At 34.1% G+C, this 20,120-nt stretch overlaps 2 protein-coding genes and 1 long non-coding RNA gene across 3 annotated transcripts in view; all 3 read right to left on the bottom strand.

Moving 5' to 3' along the window:
- LOC123532217 (uncharacterized) overlaps positions 1 to 20,120 on the bottom strand; it is a 138,586-nt gene that overhangs the window by 30,696 nt on the left and 87,770 nt on the right. The window lies entirely within an intron of this gene.
- Positions 1 to 20,120, bottom strand: part of LOC123532221 (uncharacterized) — a 139,759-nt gene that overhangs the window by 67,723 nt on the left and 51,916 nt on the right. The window lies entirely within an intron of this gene.
- LOC128546519 (uncharacterized) lies at positions 16,890 to 18,392 on the bottom strand. The gene is made up of 2 exons (XR_008366003.1): positions 18,351 to 18,392; positions 16,890 to 16,967 (listed from the first exon to the last, which is right to left on the bottom strand). It is a non-coding gene; the product is annotated as an uncharacterized LOC128546519 (long non-coding RNA).

Below are 20,120 nucleotides of genomic sequence, written 5' to 3'. Positions count from 1 at the left end.
AAAGTACAATTTTGCTTGATTGAAAAAGTAGACTTTAAATTCATATCCGAAATTTACCTATCCGAAACTCGTAAATTTATCAGGTGCACGATCGTAACGCCGTGAAAATTTTCATACATGTTTCGATTCTCTGGCTTTAATAATGCCCGATTCTTGCATCAACTTGTTCAGATTTATATATTTAACTAATTACTTATTAATCGTTTCGAAAACAGTACTAATCTTGTAGATATTGCCGATCTTTGTACAATATTTTGAACGCGAGTTCAGACGGTCCGCGGATCGGTTTCCGGGCAATTCATTTATTGAAATTGGCCGTATTTGAAATAAATTGGGAAGTCAATTTATAATAAAATCAAGAAATAACATATGGTTGATGCATAAGATCATGGTGAAGGAGATTTAAGTCTACATTCGTGAAGTTTATCGGCTTTTTTCACGCCGATTGAAAATTTTCAAAATGGCGGCGGCTTACAACAGCGCGGCACGTGCTTAAATTGGACGACCTGTGATTTTAAAATAAAGTTGCGACGGTTTAAATTGAAATCGATTTTAATGTTTTTGATATTATTTTGAAGCTAAAACACTGAATTAATTATATATGTACATGATTATAGTATCGAACGGACATATTTCCTACAGAATCGGCTGAACTTCGGGCAATTCTAATACGAATATTTTTGGAACTACGAGCTAAAATCGGCACGATTTGAATTTTTTTTTTATTATCAAAAAAAGTGTTAGTGTCGGCGGCAAAAAAAATAGGGTCGGTCGGGTTAGCGGAAACAAGTAACATTTTTAGGCCTAAATATTAACCATTTAACCATACTCCAAAGTAACTCCGTTTTTAAGTATAAACAGTATTGTGTGCTGGGTTAAGGCAGTGCAGACTAAGCAAATGTATGAAAATTCAGTGATCACACTATGAATTTGTAAATGGCATTTTTTTTTAAAGCAGTAATAGTGTATGTAGCTATACATACACGGATAATTCATATATTTAGCATAATAAGAACAGTTGATGAGAATTTTCTACATTTTAAGTTAATATCTAATGATAAAGTATTTGACTGATAGATGAGCATACTATATATTCAATCGTTTAATCAGTTCAAGAATTTCAACTATTTTTTTACCATCTATATTGGATATTAATATATTTATTACAATTTAGGTATTACAAGGCGGGTGTACAGAATCGCCAACAAAGCCAAAAGGTCGACCAAGAAAAGAAACCTCCGGTAGCAGCACTAGTGACCAGGACCTTACCAGTCCTAGTGAAACAAGCGTTGACGTTGAACAGCTAAATGACAATGACATAGGTGATGTTTTAGGAAATAGTGACAGTGCTAATCCGGCGGATAAAACCATGGATCATCTGAGGCATTATCCATATAATGTTGCTGCATCTTTTCAACAATCTTCATAGTGTCTTAGTATACATGTTCATCAATTATTGACTTAATATCCTTGGTTTTAGATGTGTACATATATATAGGTAATTTGGTACTTTTTTGTTGATGTAAACTGCATTGTCATATTATATGGAAAATAAAACACAGTAGTGTAAATTGGCAGTCAATGTTTACAATTATTTTTGTTTAGAACATTTGTAATCATTATGAAGGCTGTCTTTAGTGAAGATATACGTTTTTGCTCCAGCTATATTGTATAGGTATTCGATCCACTATTCCAATGAATCAGGGAATTATGTGTGTAAGTTTATAATAATTGCCTTTGTTTTAACCACTGCATCTTTAACGTCACACATATATGACGACATAGCGGATATCTGTTTGTTTCAGTGTAAGATTGAAATATCTTTCACCGACTGAACACCAGATAAAGGTAAAATCTAATATCCTCAGATTTCTGAATTGCCTACACATTAGCTGGAAGATACATATGACAAAATGTGAAGAGAAGTTATACGATTATTATAGTTTTACTAGAAACTTTGACATCTCAACCAACTTCTCCCCTTGAAATCATTTACAAACTGCCAACGGAATCATTTTTTGTGCTGTATCACTTTCACCCTTCACTACAGTATTATATCGTTAGATATTGATTTAAACCATGAGAAATTGACTTAAATCCAGCTTTAATTACTGGGATAAATATAAAATCGTACTGTGCTCGGTCACATTTTAATGTAATATCTAGTAATATCAAGTAACGGCTAATTGCTAAAAAATGAGTTTCAGTAATAAGTGGCATTCAAAATGGATACTGTGTTAACTTCTACACTTGTTAGTTATTAGAATAAAAATTCAAGTAAGTTAGCTTACTGGCTGCTTTAGGTAAGCTAAATGCAGGTGTTCGCTTGGGCAGGTTCAAATATATATTTTAAATAACTCCGTGTTTAGTATTTCGTTTTACTAAGTCCTGTTTTTAGAAATAAAGGGAAAAAATCATAAAAAATTAGAAAGGCTGAAAATTTATCCCCAGTGCGTCTGAAGATCGCTTATACATACGTTTGTTTTAAAGAAGAAACATTTTCTAGTAAACTGATGCTATCTTGATACGGAGGTTTTGATTCCTGGTATCAATTAGAGCTGACAAGGTGCCCGTCTAAACAATTAACGTAAACACATAATGGCTGACAGCGGAGCTTTGTGGGTAAATACACAGTGACAGCTTCTGTAATCGGCAATTAGTGTTTAATGAGATTTTAGGACTCACAAGACTGCTTGATAAATATCTTCCATTTCCCTCTGATGTTACATTTAATCAAATCTACAAATAAATTTGTAGAAATATCTTCGTTTATGTTTCGCATCTAATGCCAAAACCGAAAGTAAAAAGAAAACAAAACTCTATGACATTTTCGAAATAATGATTTTAACAAGTATGCAGAGTCAGATAAGGATGGAATTTCATTTTTATTGTGCCTATATATTTTTACTATTTTTATCATCGTCGGCTATGTAAGATGATTAAATTTTATAGCCGTTTTTAGCTCGACTATACGAAGTATGGAGAGCTGACCTATTCGATCAGGCGCAAGCGTCCTTTCGCGTCCGCACCTTGGTTAAAATTTTGATGCACTTTATCTCTTTTGGTGCATTTTCTCTCTATCTCAGTTATTACAATGGATTTGATTCAAACTTAAAATATTTGTTTCACATTATCAGCCACACCATATGACCTAGGTCCATAACTCTGGTACTCTTTCGTGAATTATCTACCCCTTTTTACTTAAAACTTCGGGTTAAATTTTGATGCACTTCTGTCTCTATTATTACCAAATGAATTTGATTCAAACATAAAATAGTTGGTCCACATTATCATGTACATCATGTGACAAAAGGTCCATAATTCTAGCACCAAATTTAATATAGTATGCCCCCTTTTACATAAAATGTTACAGTTTGTTTTGATGCTTTTTCACCATATCTCTGTTGTTACTAATTTGATTTGATTCAAACTTAAAATGGCTGTTCCAAATTTTCAACCACACCATATGACACAAGGTCCATGTTGCTAGCTCCAACATGTCATGGGTTATGCCCTCATTTAACTTAGAATGTCATGTTCACTTGCACTTTTGCTTTATCTCAGTTATCAACAAATAGATTTGATTCAAACTTGAATTAGTTATTCCACATTATTAGTGACATGATATGACAGATGTCACATTACTCTTGAACAAGAAATATCTTTAAAAATGATAGTCGGCGAATTGTAATAAGGAAAGAAGTTTATGAATTTTTCATCTAACATTCATCTTTCATCTAACATTTTTCAAATTGCAAAACTAAACACCGCACTTTAACAATTTAATGGTTCTCTTTTAATTTTTCGCAAAGGTTTCGTAGGGTTGCAATTTTGTTTCGTTTATCCTTAGACGAATAATTACAGCAGCAGTTTGATGAAGATTCATGAAGCGGTTCATGAGAAGAGGTCATTAAACGTGTTTATATTTTTAGCTAAATTGGTCCCTATCCCCATTTGTAACAAAATAGCAGGAGACCTTACGATATTGTTACACATAGAGTTTGATAAAAATCCATTACATTTTAGTGGTTAATGCGAAGAAAGGCATATCTACTTTTAGCTATAGTGGTCCCCAAGTTCCTATATAAATAAATTTGGAAGAGGACCTTATAATGATGCTCCAGACCAAGTATGACAAAGATCCACCAAGCTGTTCATGAGACGCTGTATAAATAAAATCTGGAAAGTAGATCCCTCGGAAGCACCGAAAACAAGGCAAACAGTGAAAATTGCAGACTCGGTTTGATTGAGTCTGTTCATGAGCAGTAATGGAAAATGCAACACTGCCCACGCCCCCTAGCACCGGCTTAAGCGGTATTCAATCTTCAAATCTAAATGAATTGAAATCAATGATCCCGAAAAACCAGAAAATATTACAACACTGAGATGAAGTCAAAGGCATTTCTAGTTTTAGCTCTAGCAGCCTCTAAAAGGGGTCAAATGTCCCAGCTGAACAAAGTTGTCTGCGGGCCTAATAAAGATGCTACAAATCAAGTTTGATTAGAATACATGAAAAAAAATCAATTAAAGGATTTTTTTTTTATTTATTATTTTTATTTATTTTCTAGAATAGGCCAACTGATCCCGCTTTAACAAATGCATATTCGCTATTCATGAATCTTTGGACAATGACGTCACACGTATAAAAAAGTGAAGGTCAAGCCAAACATACAATTGTAATTATTTCAATATTTCTGTTTCATAAGCAAAGGTTGAGCGTAGTCATATCACATAGATAAACTGTATGCAGCGTACCTTCATTTCAGTGTAATGATATTCAGTCATTATATAGCATATATACATGTATAATGAAACAGATTTCAACTGATTTCAATATTTGCATACCATACTAAAGAAAAATATTCATATATAATAAATCAGTTAAATAATTTATAACAAATATATCAAAGCAAACAAGTACTCATTTTAATGTGCAATCTGAATAAGTCACAAAAGCAAGAAATCTTTTCATATACAGACGACAATTGTAACAAGGAAAATCTTTTAAAAAGCACTCCTCTACATAAAAGACTCATCACACCCTTATTCAAGTGATACGCAGACCGTATTCAGCTCTTTCTTTAATTTGATATATGTTGGTATTTGAACAGGTTTTTATTATACTTATTAAACTTACTTATCATTTTGAGATATATCAATATTTTTGCTAAATATACCGAGCCAAAGTTAGCTTTAAAACTGTGAACAGCGTCGTTTAGGATAAACACTTTGTCTACATTTCACTCAGCGTAGCACAATCAACAGAGTGAAAGAAATTGACACTCTCGTCCAATCAGGTAGAGTGTTGCATAAATCTTCCATTTTGATAAATTATCTATAATGCGTTATCAAGCAGTTTGATTTGCAAACTGAAGTCACGTGGCATAGGTAACGAAAACGAATTTAGACGGCGTCGCCGAAAAACATGTTCATGAATTTTGTCCCGTCTGTACTTATTTAATGTTTCGACACGCGTTATCTTTATCTCTGTTAATAACTCGGTACTTTTGACACGGACTTAAGCACTCCAGTTTCAGCTACAGCTCAGATGTGCACAATTTCACTATCCAGCACCGAAATGGCCGAGCGCGCTGTCTCCTGTGACATCTCTTGTTCTTGGACGATGTGGTACCCATTTTCGCGAGTTATCATCAGTTAAATATTGTATGGCCTTTTTTGGATAAAGTGATTAATATCGATTTCTTAAAGACCCAACATACAAACCAAAGATTTAGATCTATTCCTTTTTTAATCTCAGCCTTAATAGATATAAACATATAAACCTTTACACAGTATTTGTACAAAGTATTAATGAGTAGGAAAATCAAAACTAGTACTGATATCAATTAAGTAATGCGTCAGTTTTACCAAAAAAGACCATGATACGCGAACACGCAAAATTAACAAGCTCGGTTTGATTGAGAATAAAAAGTTTGGAACTCCTCGCGCGCTCTAGGACAGACCTTTGCGAAACAAAGAAAAAACATTTAATACATTTTATGACGAAACAACAACAACATTCGAGCCAGCTCATAATACTCTCCCTAATTCTCAGCATATAATCCATATTAACCTTTAGCCTGCTGGTGACAAGTGATTTTGCCTTTGCGACCAGTGCAAACCAAGATCAGCCTGCACGGTCTACACTGTTCGCTATCCAGTCAGTAAATCTTCAGTGAACACCCCTTTAAATAATTAGTGGTAAGGCCAAAATTAAATAATGGACCAGTCCATTTTAGAAACTTGGCAGGCTAAAGGTTAAAACAATTCTATTTTAAATGTAAAATAGTCTCGCTATAAGAAGGAATTGTAGAAATATTTGGTGTTGTGTAATTATAAGTAATGACGACAAAACATGTTCATAGCAATCATCGTTATGTTTGTGAGATGTCAAAAGCAATATTTCTGACGAAGGCATGATCTACATTACGTCGCGATTAACGCCTTGAGTGATCTTTGTTTATTTCTTTAACGCATTAACACCGGCTAGATAGCTCTTATTTACCTCTTTCAGTTTCACTTTTCTTGAAACGATCTACCGGTACAATGTAACATTTTAGAGCGAATTTTAAATATTTGGCTTTGTTGCATTTAGGAAATAAAGATTCATAATGATATTTCGTGCATTATGTTACTGCTCGGCTGGAACACAATATATTAAGTTAATGAAAGGAAATTGGAGGGCTTGTAAAAATCTTACAGTCCAAACAGAATTGACACTGGCAGGGAGTGAGCTGTACTGATTTGTGACGGTTTCATAATCTTTAATTCAATACGAATATGTAACTGTCCTTTCTATCAGCCAATGTATAAAACAAAAATATGTATATATACATCTAAATCCAAAGCTTCTACATTTCTAACACATGTATGCATTTACATTTGAACTTTACAAATGTTTATGTATAAATTGCTCGAGGTTTCTTAGGGTCCGACCATTTGGAGAAGGGCGAAGGGGGCTAGGGGGTTGGGTTTTTACTTGGAGCGTAGATTTGGTTTTGCTTTGTATGAAAGTCGTTACATTTTGTTTTCAAAACTTTAAGATCAGACTATTTTCTTAGAGTAAACCAAATGAATTATATGACTGATACCTAAAAGATTAATCAGCCATAAGGGGCATAGCCAGACAAATGGATAATTAGGGACAAAAAAGAGAGGTTTTGGTGCATCATCCCCGGGAAAAAAGTTTGAATTGGAATACCTCTGGTACATTTGAAGTAAATTTGGAGATACAATCACCAACCTTTGAACTTATATATATTATAAGTTATATCTGTGAAAATCATGCGCATTCCTGATGTTTCGGACCTAATAGGTAATTATGCTAAAAGCTACCCTATATACACCTGTACGGCTTATCTGATGTTAATTCAAGGGAAAATGTCGGATAAAGTTAACCTATATATTTTTTAATTATCACTGCTTTAATTAATTAAGGACGCTCGCTACAGTTTCGTAATTTTTTTCTCAATAATAGATTTTGATGAAATGTTTTGTATTAAAAGATCATGTTATGATGTATTGAAAAATAAAATAAAAATACTAGGTCACCAGCTTTGTTTCAATTTAATTTGCTCCTAGATATGGTGCTATTTTAAACATTTTTCAAAATTTCTGTAATCCTAAAATATATTTCAGTAAAGTACAATAATCAGCATAAATTTGATTATCTAAGCATTTTGATAACGAAAAACTATATATCTATTGAAAACATTCTCAGAGAAATCAGATGAACATGATTTTGTAAAGAAAGGAATACTTGTTCAGCAGACCCAAGGGCTATTTTGCATATTTTTGTCAGTTTTAGGTTGGTACTTCTGCTATTTTATCAAGTTTCTCATAATAGAATTTAATCAAACTCTGCACATACATTTGGTTATGTCTACCTAATCTAAAACAAAAAGAAAATTGATAGGTCACCATATTAGATTTCGCTTAAATCAAATTACAACGAGATGGTGTGTGGCGGGCATTTATACAACGCAGGTTGGTACGAAATACTCTTTCAGTGTTCGAGCAAATGACTTAGAAATATATATATATAATTATCAAACGGCAGATTTCTTAATAAGCGGATTTTAAGGTGTTTCTGAAGCATTTTGATGGCATAGAACGATGGAAGTTTCCGCCCTTTTTTAACAAAACCTATAGTTTACGAATGTACGGTACGGGTACGGTACGGGATTAGAAACAGCTGTGACTCAATGCAGAGTTTGAGCGCTGGTATAAATAACAGACTCCAGTATATGTCGGATTGAAGCAATTTGAACTAAAAGTACCTTAAATGTATATATTTTGTAACCATGGTGATACTTACCCTAACTTTTAGTCAGTATATTATACATTTTGTACATTAAATGCATGCGAACATACAATAATTTGCGAATTTTTGCCGTATGCGACATTAGATAATCACTTCCGGGCATGCGCAGAAGACCGCACCAACTCTGCAATGAGCTACATCGATTAGAAACACAAGCAAATTTGCAAGGTGTTGGAGTAAATATCGACCCGTCCGGAAAAACTGTAGCGAGTGCCTTTAAGAAAGGAAAAAGAAGCAAAATACCTTGTATAACTAATGGACAGTGGGTCAGTTGTCTGGTCTCTCCTTGACTTCAGCTTAATATAATACTACCGGCAGTACTGTAAGCAGAGATGCAAGTCACGTGGAATTTTAACGATGAAAAACAATGTTTTTCGATTTACGATGAATTCTATACGATATTTGAGATAAAAATATGAAAATATCTTATCTTACAACTGACGGACTGGCTTTATGCGTGTACTGCATATACATATAATCTTTGTTCCAATATATCACTAAAACGGTCATAAAAACGGGACAAAATGACTTTAGATATAGTTTGTTTGAGTTTTTTTCACTTTTTTGAACAAGGAATGTCTTGATAGAAATTTTGGAGATGAAACCTTAGTTTGCTAAGTGCAACAAGTTGTGTACTGTACTCTTATTGTGCAACTATAAAGGCGGGACTGTTAACATCGCCAGTATGTATTAATGTATTTGTTTGCTTGCTTGCTGGAGTAGCAATGACTGATATAATGTTATTTCCATTCTAAGAGCGTTTTTCTCTTTTTTTATTTAATTTGTTTTACGGCATAGGCCCTGTAACTGTTTTCGTATAAACAAAGTTGGACCTATTTTCGTGAAATTAGATGCAATGTTATTTCTTGGACGACCAATGTTTACAAGGCAAATGTTAGAGAACAGCATTCTGATAATGAAATAAAAACAAGATTTTTTTCTGCAGTTACTTAAACATGGCTGAATTCACTTTATTACTTTGTAACTAATTGTGATGAACTAAAATGTATTTATTTTTTTCACTGCAGTGAGACATATTTTCAGTATTTTCAAGGGACCAGCTGGGGCCAGTCTTTATCAATACATCTTATCGTATCGTACGACCAAAGTTTTGTCTGAACACTTTTTTGTTATTACCAGTAACAAAACACGTTACCAATTTCATGTATTCACGATTTTAGGTGTAGGCCTACGGACAGGTAGCATGTTTTCTGTATAATGTGTCAATATTCCAAGAAAAGAGATATCACAGACCTACGATCGATTGTTGTCGTACTATGTTTGATAAGATGGGCCCCTGTGTCTTATGCGCTACACATCGACTCATGATGCAAGTTATTTCAAAATCCGTTCATGCATAAAGACGTTAAGGCCCGCGATCACGAAAAATGAAGCGACGCTGTGTTTGAAATTTGACCTCTAAGTGTGACCTTCACCATGGAGCTAAGGAGTGTGTCTGGTGCGTGACAGGTTAATTTAGAATCCCTGCATGTATATAGAAGTTATAACACGGATACGAAAATTGAACCTTTTTTTAGCTTTGACCTCTTATGTGTGACATTGACTTTAAAGAGAAAAGAAAAAGAAGAGGACGGACATTAACTACATATTACCTATGTGTGTGTGAAGTTTGAGAGAGGCAGGTGTTTAATAGTGTTCAAGTAATTGCAGGACCACATTTATGAGGACACACATACAAACAGACCGGGCAGACAGACTGCATGGTGACTCCCTCTCCTTCAAACTTCGTTTGTGGGTTATAATTATGAAGAAATATTACAGGAGCAAGGAAAAACCGATATTTTATAAATAAGTCAGTTGCTAACAGGTCGCAAAGTCACTATGTTGGTTTTCCCATGGCACGGCTCAATTATGTAAATCATTCATCTAGCAAGAAAATTTGTACTTTTGACGCCAACAATGTGCAATTTCTGGACAAAATCAGTAATCGATCGAATTGTTTGCTATAATTTTACCTGTAATCAGACAAACACATTATTTAAAGAAACTAATCATGTCCAACTTCCAATGAAATTTAAATATACACACCAACAAAGCACATTAATCACTTTAAAATAGTTCCGTTTTACCTTTTAGCGGTCAGATTATATTTTTGATGGTTCGCAACAGGAAGAGGGGGAGTACAGTCGTTTATAGGGTGTGAACATTAGTATGCTATTTACGTTGTAGTCTGGTTTATCCAAAGTATTCCTCAGCAACCACTGACTGGAATTCAATGAAACTTCATTGGAAGCTTTACGTTTAAAAGGAAATATGCGTAGTAACTTTATGTACCGATCGGTTTATTTTACACGAGTTATTTCCCTTTGATTATTCAACATTTATTTAGTTAACTATAGCGCTATTCTTGACCAGAGATTTCATCGGCAACCCAAGGCTGACATTCAGCGAAACGTCATTGGAAGCTTCACTCAACACTTGCTTACTGGAGTTCGAAGAAATTTATTTGGAAGCTGCGCTACAAAGACGAGGTATGTGGTTAGTCGGTGAATTCCGCCTTTCTTCTTTTTAATACGCAATAATCATACGTTGGGGGGCATCCATTATCTTGTTGTTGTTTTTTCTCTACTAATGCTAAAAATCTTTCAGGAATATTATGCAATTCCTAAACGAGGTTGTGGTATTCTCCCTTTATGTATCACATTACCAATTTCATTCCGGCGTCGTTTTAATTAATAATATACAAATAGTGAAAACCCTAGCTGCTTCAAAAACGAAAAATAAAATCGGTTCGGTGTATAGGTGAAATGACCTTTAATAATGGATGCACCAACCAACAAAATCAAATCGCAACAAACAAGTTCTTATTCTTATCACTTTGCAAGTGGAAATCCACTCTTTCATTCTCCACAAAATAGCCGTTTTGAGCAAAACCATGAAATTTTATAAGCACAAAATGATTTTACATTTATTGAAATTAAATAATTTACCAAAATACAATGTATGTTCAGGTCATTTTATTTCACCGACATTTAGATAATTTCGTTAGTGAGTAATTCTTATTCCTACTGATGTATCTGTGTATGGTAACCGGGGGCTATTCTTATATTTTTGCTTTAATGTTTAGTGATTTTAAAATACTCGTAAAAGCTCTCTTGAAGACAAGACTAAATCCCTGTTCCTCTGGAGAGGCAGGAAGACGCGGATGACAAGTTCAGCTAGCGTATTTTTACGCATCTACATTATAGCAGAATTACCAGGTGAGGACCCTGATAAATTAGTGATGGGTGTTTGTGATGCCATCAATGTTACCATGTCTGGACCTGACAGATGTCAGCAAACAGGTGAACCAAAATTGAATTACTAGTATCCCAATTATTGCCCTGGTTAAGGTTTTTCACATATCGAGCTTGCCAAAACCTCTACAAAATGCGTACAATGTACTTTTCTCAAAAATGATGACATTGGATAACGCGAAATTTTCATTAATTAAGGTGTACCTATCTGACATTTATTGGATGGAAACAACTTTATTAAGGTCCGCGTTACCAATAAAACCAACATGTCCGAAGACGAAGAGGAATAGACCGAACTCAGACGAATCTCTTCGGCCTAGATTTTGAACTTTACCGTGTCTGAAGATGAATATACCCACGATATTTTTACTTTAGTTTAACGTCTGAAACAGGGACATTCGGGGTCGAGTGGTTAAGGTCGCTGACTTTGAATCCCTTGCCCCTCGACCCTCACTCGGGCGTTGAATTCTTCATGTGAGGAAGCCATACAACTGACTTGCAGAAGGTCGGTGGTTCTACCTATGTGCTCGCTCGGAAAGAAATAAGGCACAATGGGGCACTTGGGGGCTTCCTCCACCATCAAAGCTGGAAAGTTGCCATATGAACTATGACTGTGCCGGTGCGATGTTAAACTCATCAAAACAAACAAACCATTTGAAACAAAAATGAATGGTTTATATACTAACAATAAATACTACGGAATACAATGGATAGTTATTGAAACAATCACATTAACGTAAAAGTTTTCGCGTTATGTGACATGCAATTCATGAATGAATATTGTTACATTATCATACAGTCATTCGGTTGATGATCTTGCTTTACTTGACGTGTTGTTTGTGTATGAAATGTATAACTAGCTGTCGTTTCATGATCATACAGTAATTTGGTTTATTATCTTGTTTTATGTGACATGCAATACATGCATGATTGGTGTTATATTATTTTAATTTGGTATAAGCTGTTGCTTGAGATTTATGCACAATTGTTTTATATTACCATTTCAATATTGTAGCATATGTTGTTTTTTTTTGCCTTTTGCGAGGTGCTTTTTATGCACAGTACTATGTGACATACAATTCATGCATTATTGGTGTTACAATATATAAATTGGGTATTAGATCTTGCTTTATCATATTAATTCTTGCAATTTATGCACAATTGTTTTATAAGACCATTTCAGTATTTGCCTTTTGCGAGATGTTATTTATGCACAATTATTGTTACGTTATTTCTACATTTGGTATATGCTTTTGCATTTTGTTACATGCAATTCATACATAATTGCTGTTACATAAGCAATCATTTATTTGGCATATGCTTTTGTTTTTTGATTTTGAATGAATGTGAAAGAAGCTTATATCTTAAGAAATGGTGGTCAGCCTTTAACGCGTAACTACCGTCCAAATTCACTCCTCGTACAATAAGTAAGGTACTTGAAAGATTGGTTTTTAAACACACATTCCATTATCTCAATAGAAATGACATTTTAACTTCTCCTTAGTCTGGTTGATTCAACGGTTAATTAGCTCATTACTTATACAACTTTTTCTTACAGGAAATTGAGGCAAAACAGTACGGACTATATTCTGCGATATGGCCAAAGTGTTTGAACGCGCGTGTCTACAAATTGAGTTGTAATGGCAGAAGTAATAGCATTTTCCATTGGCCGTTCATTGTATCTCTCTCATAGGAAACAAAAGGTAGTTATCACGGGTACCAAATCCAACAGGAATTACATTCCAGCCCGTGTGCTACAGGGTTCGGTCCTTGGCCCTTTCCATTTCCTAAGATTCATTAATGACATTTCTATCAATATAAATGCCAATGAATGACGACTCAGCGTCAGCTACAGAAAATTATAAACTTTGTTCTCATTAAATATAGACCGGTTATATTACTAGAAATAATGTCAGATTTTATTGATGATTTATAGTATTTAGTTTCTTGTACAATACAGGAAAAAGGTCCTCAAAGAAATCCAAACCAAACTCTGAAAATTAGGTTATAATTTATGCAGCTTCCTTTAGATTTTAATTAAAAAAGGTATTGCAAATTTATCTAAAATGAAATCAACTAAACAAAATATTAGTATCATTTCTTCATTCACATAATTATATACATTACATAATTAAACAGTTCAAGAAGAATTTTATAAACAATTGCTGTAACTGTTTATAAATTTCGAGCAAATATTGATATTATCATGCACCCTACCAATCTCCAGTAAAATTGTGAATACATTTTTGTTTTATGAATCCCCTATGAATTTTTTTCTTCTTTCGGACTTTGCGATACACCTGTTAAGTGTTCAGCTCCTTTTAATTCCAATGCCGAAGTGTTTGTTTAAGAAATATGTATGTATACATTTGGTTAGAAATTCTATGTTCTGAATTTTGGCGCATATGTTCTAAATTTTGACACATATGTTCTGAATTTGGACACCCTGATGCTTTTTAACAAGAATGGTAAAATACTAAACGTGACCTACCAGTACTTGCAAAAATCTTGAAATATCTTTTTTTCTGATATTCAAAGCGAATATTTATGCTAAAGTATACATGTACAACATACAGCATATCGTACATAGTAACGGCAAATCAGAATTCCAGATGCAATATCTAAAAATGTGACATGATATTTTTGAGGACTTTTCCCCTGTGTTTCATTTTCTTAGTGACATACATGTACTACTTATTCCACACCAAACATTTTATGTTGGAAATAGTTTAACCCCAAAAGTGGCAAGACTATAACAGCTCACCCCTTACAAAGTTCATATGAGCTAATAAACTCTCACTATTTCTGTGATTATTACGAGCAAATCATTTTGCGTGGACTAATTATATCTGAGAGTGAAAGAGCTTGAAAAAGTTACCAGTGTCGTCAGCTTGACTAATGTTAATTAAGAATATTTTTACGGTACCTTATTATATTGCGTTTATGGGGCCTCGTTGGCCGAGTGGATAAGGTCGCTGGCTTCGATTCACTTGTCCTTCACCTTTGCGAGTTCGAAACCTCACCTGAGGTGTTGAATTATTTCATATGAGGAGCCCATCCAGCTGGCTTACGGAAGGTCTGTGGTTCTACCCAGGTGCCCGCCCTCGCTTGAAATTATGCCTGAATGGGCACCTGGTTTTTTATGAACCACAAAAAACTGTATGTAAGTGTGACTGCTCATTTCTTATATATTCGGTATACAATGCTCCTCACGCATTTTTTAAAATGTAAACATTATCGTGAAATAGACACCGATACCCATATTCTACATATCCTTAAAATGAAATCTCTGGGCCTATTTATTTTGTAACTAGTAGACAATTTTGCTTTGCATCCTGTCCCATCGGATCAAAGTTTGATAAACACAACAATTTGATATTTTCCAACATCGATATAATCAACGCATACCCTTTCAGCTTCGTCATCTTTATTCATATGATTACACATCATCAGTAGACTGCATAAAGGTGTAAAGAAAACAGAAACATTTATAAATGTTTTAGTATAAGATATAAAGTAAGCATGACAACTTTCTCGATTCAAATTAATTTGTAAAAACGAAATTTTATTTTTATAAATGTTTTTGTCTATCATTTTCAGGGATTAAACCGCGACTTTGAGTCAAACACACGTAATAATACAATTATATGGAACGTCAATGCAGTCGCGTATCAAGAGAGGAAGCACATATTGCAAGTTGAAAGTTAAGTAAGGTTGAAACGTGAGATTTAATGAAAAGGCAGATGAAAAGAATTGTTTAAGTCTCGAACCTTTCTTCTTCAACTAAAACTGATTTCGTGTCCATTTTCTGTCTACATTGGACCCATAACAGCATATGCAGAATGCTCACCAACAGCGCGTGCTCAGAAGAATCTCTTTGTTTACACACGTTTTTTCCACCGGTTTGTGCATACCAGAAATCGACAAAAACAAACATTTCATGCAAGAATTCCTTTTCCTGTTACGCATACAATTTTCAACGTATCTGAAATGCATTCAAGCTTGTCATTGCTTCTGACCGGAATAATTTTCAGGGCTTTGAATGGATTGTCGACTGATTTATTGCGGATTTGAGTTCAAAACCGAGGTAAATTAGACGACAAACACAAGAAAGCCTTGACTGTTTTCATTCTTACATGCCAAATGAAATACTTTGATTAAACCCATGCTAGACTTCATTTAAATTAATAATAATGAACAAGACGTCATGCGGCAATTTGACGTCATAATTGACGTCATAATGCTCTCTTAGCGGTCCGCACATCAACCGTTGTCTATTGCAGAATATACATGGCTAAACTTTTTTCTTTGTTTAACTGGCAATCAAATTGAGCCATATAAGAATCTGTGATAAAAAACGGTTCAGAGCATTATGACGTCAAGTATTATGTCAAATTGCCGCATAACTTCCGGTTCATTACCGCTCGGATATAGTCAAGCATTATTTTTATTAACATATTTCAATGAGCATGTAAGAATGAAAACAACCTTGACCTTCCTGTGGTTTATCTTCTAATTTACCTCGGTTCTGAACTCGGATCTGTACTAAATCAGGCGACAATTCATTCGATAGCCTTGAATGTTTGGTAAACAAAAATATGTCAGGAACTGCTACACTTTCAGGTTCTATATATCTTCTTTGATGCTGTAAACGTTTTCCATTAATTTTAGGAAAAAAAAATGAACTTCGATTGTACGCAGAAAGCATACTGTTGTTGTTAATGTAAACAAGTGACGTTGTCAACCATTTTTGAGTATGAAATAAACAGACAATAAACTGTTTTTGTGAATGTGGTTTTTAAAACTTTAATATCCTATTTATATATAATACAGGTCGACATATTTCCATTATTATCAGTGCAAAGACTATGGCTAGGTCAATAAAGGGTAAAAATTGTTCATTCGTTAATATTTTAATAATCGTATTCATAAAATATCAATGCATCTCTAAACTAGTGACATGGGTTAAAGGAAATTGCGACCATATGTAGTAGTTTCATTTTATCGTGAATGCATTCTTTTTACCTTTTTCCTCATTATGCCCATTACGGAAATAAAAAAAACGACCCCAGCCCCCCACTTATATTTCATGATTGGTCATTCTGATTACGTTATACTAATTATCTCCTTGAATGTGCCATATTCGGTAGAATGTTGATTTGAACGTTTTTTTTTTTAAACGCAATATTCGTGCTTGTATCTGATTATATCTTGGAATAGTTACTCTTGATTTGTAGATGAATCCTTGTACTCGTGAACAATGGAATGCGTAGTTCACAAGAAACATATTCATAACAACAGAACACATATTAATATGCTAGATTTATTTCAAAATGTCCATATTTCAGAATAAAAAGTCGGGGTGTCCACTGACCTTCGCATTCAACCTGGAATAGAAATATATATCTTGTGTCTTATCAATAAAATATAATCTTGTATCCCTGCTGATCTATTTCTATTTTGAATTGAATTACTTCCCTTTATGCACATTATCTCTTTGATTCACTGTATGATCGTCTTCCAGTTTTGCTGCACTCATTCAGTTCATATTATAGTCTGCAAGACCGTGAGACAATTACAGCTGGCATGACTCCGACATGACCCCTAATACGTGTCTGATATTAAATTTTTGTGCTCAGAAGAAGGGTAATTGGAACTATCATGGCGTTAAAATAGCTTTGCCAAATTGACTTTTTGTTTCGAGATCCAGTTAACTTTCAAAAGGGAAAATATATAGCTTCTTTTGTCCCAATCAGTTAAAAACTAAAATGTCATAACTTTCTTTGGGACATGATAACAGAAATTTGAGTATATATATTTAACCAGTTCTAATGTGTAGTGCAGTTCGGACGTATATATAAAGCAACACTGAAACCAATTTTATTGCGTTGGTGTATTTGTTGTGGAATATGCACTTTCAGTCTTGCGTACTGACGTGGTGATTTGTTTGTATACATATATATTTGATTTTTTAAAATTATAGCGTGACATATTTCTGGCAAAGTTTCTGATTATGTCGTTTCGTCTTTGAGATCCGTAACAGCATAAAAACTCTCTGAAATTGATTTCCAGCCAGGCGTTACCATGCATAAAATTACATTTAAACACGTACAGTGTACTAGTAAGTTATGGTCATGCGTTACTTTATAATTAGATATACTAGTACAGAAAAAAAAACTTTAGATGTATTTAAAATGTATTTCCTGTTTAATATATTTGCCTTTTGTAACCGATCATCGCAAGTTTAAATTAGAACAAAAAGGAACCAGAACACGAGGATGTCCTTTCTACGTGCCGTACGTCGTCTGTGTATATTTGTATATACAGTGTATGTACATCGTCTACATATCCATTCATACATGACTGTTTGGTTTTGTTTGTGGGAGCGGGGCATCCATGCCCGAGTGGTTAAGGTTCGAGCCTCACTTAGAGCACAGAATTCTTCCCTCGGGATCTTTTCCCTCGTTTTAAAGGCCTTTAATGTCTTTGTTAAAAGTTTGGCTGACACAATTTGTATGACCATAAAATATATCAATTTCTTGTTTACTTCTACCTTCGATAATTGTTTTCTATATATTTGTAAAAGGTTTAATTATCTAATAACCTAGAAGAAACATTTACTGAATCCATTGTTTTATTGATTACTTCTCCTTATGGGTTCATGTGCAGTATTGAAAGTGCTGCTTTTCCAACCATCATCAATTATGCATAACGTTTGTTTTGAATACGATATTTACAGCCTTATAGAACTTTAATATATAAGCACTTACTCAATCTCTTTGCTTAGGCACACGAAGTACCATTGGCTTGCTGTACTGAAATGATGAAGAAGCTCCTGGAACCTAGGAAATAAAACGCATAGGATCAATAAAATGTACAAGGAATAAGAAAAAGGTGTTGAGGAAAGGTACCTTATTTTATGTTGTTTTTCTTTTTTAGAATTTGAGCTGGCTTAGGTCTTAGACCTTGTTCTGATTTTCTTAAAGTATGCAGGTGAATTCATAGCTCACTGCCAGTTTAATGTTTGTAAATCTGACTATAGAGAAATCATTGTTTTGTAAATGGTATAACAGAAGGATACGTTCCATTTTTCAACATGAAGGACCACTTTCAGACCATTCGACAAGACGTGTGCTTGCATGTACACCGCATTTTCTATAAATTCGACAATATTTGAGATGTTTTAGTTTCCTCTTTATTTCGTGAAATAAAATCTGCATGTCGCGAAATTAACACTGAACTGAAAATTAATAAGAGTATTTCTAACACTATGACAAATTATATAGCGTGGTAACAACTAGTAAAGATCATGAAATGAATAAGACGCAAAAATTATCAATCTACAGTAAAATTGACATGTACATATTACTTGACAAAAGGTCTCTCGAGAAGAAACATTTCAAGAGAATATAATAACCGATATTAAGAATGTTCATCTTGAATTGTTTCTAAATATGCACATTGAACTTTAGGCTAAATGCTTGTAAAAGTTCGTCTTGATTGTTGTTACTATAAGTGAAACCAGATAAATCTCTCTCGACGTGCGTGTAACAAATACATAATGGTGTAAAACTTTCAGTTTATATGGGAAAATGTATGTTAGTGTTTAGCACATAAAATTTAGACATATATACAATCACATGATTAGAAAATAAGCAAAACAAGTAAATCGGAACTAACCCATGACATATGAGAGGTACAGAATGTTCCAGGAGGCCGGTCAGGTATGATTGTCCATATTGTTCACATTGCTGTTCGGTAGGATCGCTTCCTAGTTTATCAACCATACACTGGAGGTCACCTTTAAATGTGCCCACATCAAATACGCTCACTGAAATTAGAACATTATATTCCTGTTAATTATTCTAGTGCAATCATCACTGACGTTTAATGACCAAAAAATTATCACTGGCTTTTGCAACATCGTTGCTTCTATCATTTTTGTTTTGTTGTGAGTTTCAGCCATTTTTCAAAACTGTATTTCGTTTCTGTAACGGCGGGCAGTTAGCTTAACCAGTGCTCCTGGATTCTGTACCAGAACAAACCAGTTCTCTTTCAGTAACTGCCAACTTCCCAACATGAATCAGAGGTGGAGGACGAATAATTTCAGACGCATTGTCTTTTATCAAATCGTCACGGAGAACATACGCCTCGCCCGAGGATAGAACTCACGAACCAACAGATCGTGAAGTGATTGCGTAGGACATTGGTTATATATTATTATAGTATTAAATATAGAGAATATTAGGTTACTGTCTGATACATTTGAATTTATTTGGCGAATTGAAGAAAATATATTAGGCGAGGCTCTGCCGATATTTTTTACGTAGACGAGCCTTATAAATTTAAATTATTTCAGACAGTAATCTAATATATTATCTATCCTACCTGCACAGAAAATTGGGGAAAAGTCGTTGGAAAGAGCAACAGCATGCTGACTTGACGTCATATATGGCGTTTGCAAGTGCAATTCAATTTGTGGATAAAAATGAAAAAAAAATACAATAACTTTATAGTTTCTGAATAAAATCTTTTTATAT

The sequence above is a fragment of the Mercenaria mercenaria genome, chromosome 11, assembly GCF_021730395.1.
Source record: "Mercenaria mercenaria strain notata chromosome 11, MADL_Memer_1, whole genome shotgun sequence".
NCBI lineage: Eukaryota > Metazoa > Mollusca > Bivalvia > Venerida > Veneridae > Mercenaria > Mercenaria mercenaria.
Note: the sequence above shows the minus strand (reverse complement) of the source record. Positions and strands in the feature narration are given on the sequence as shown.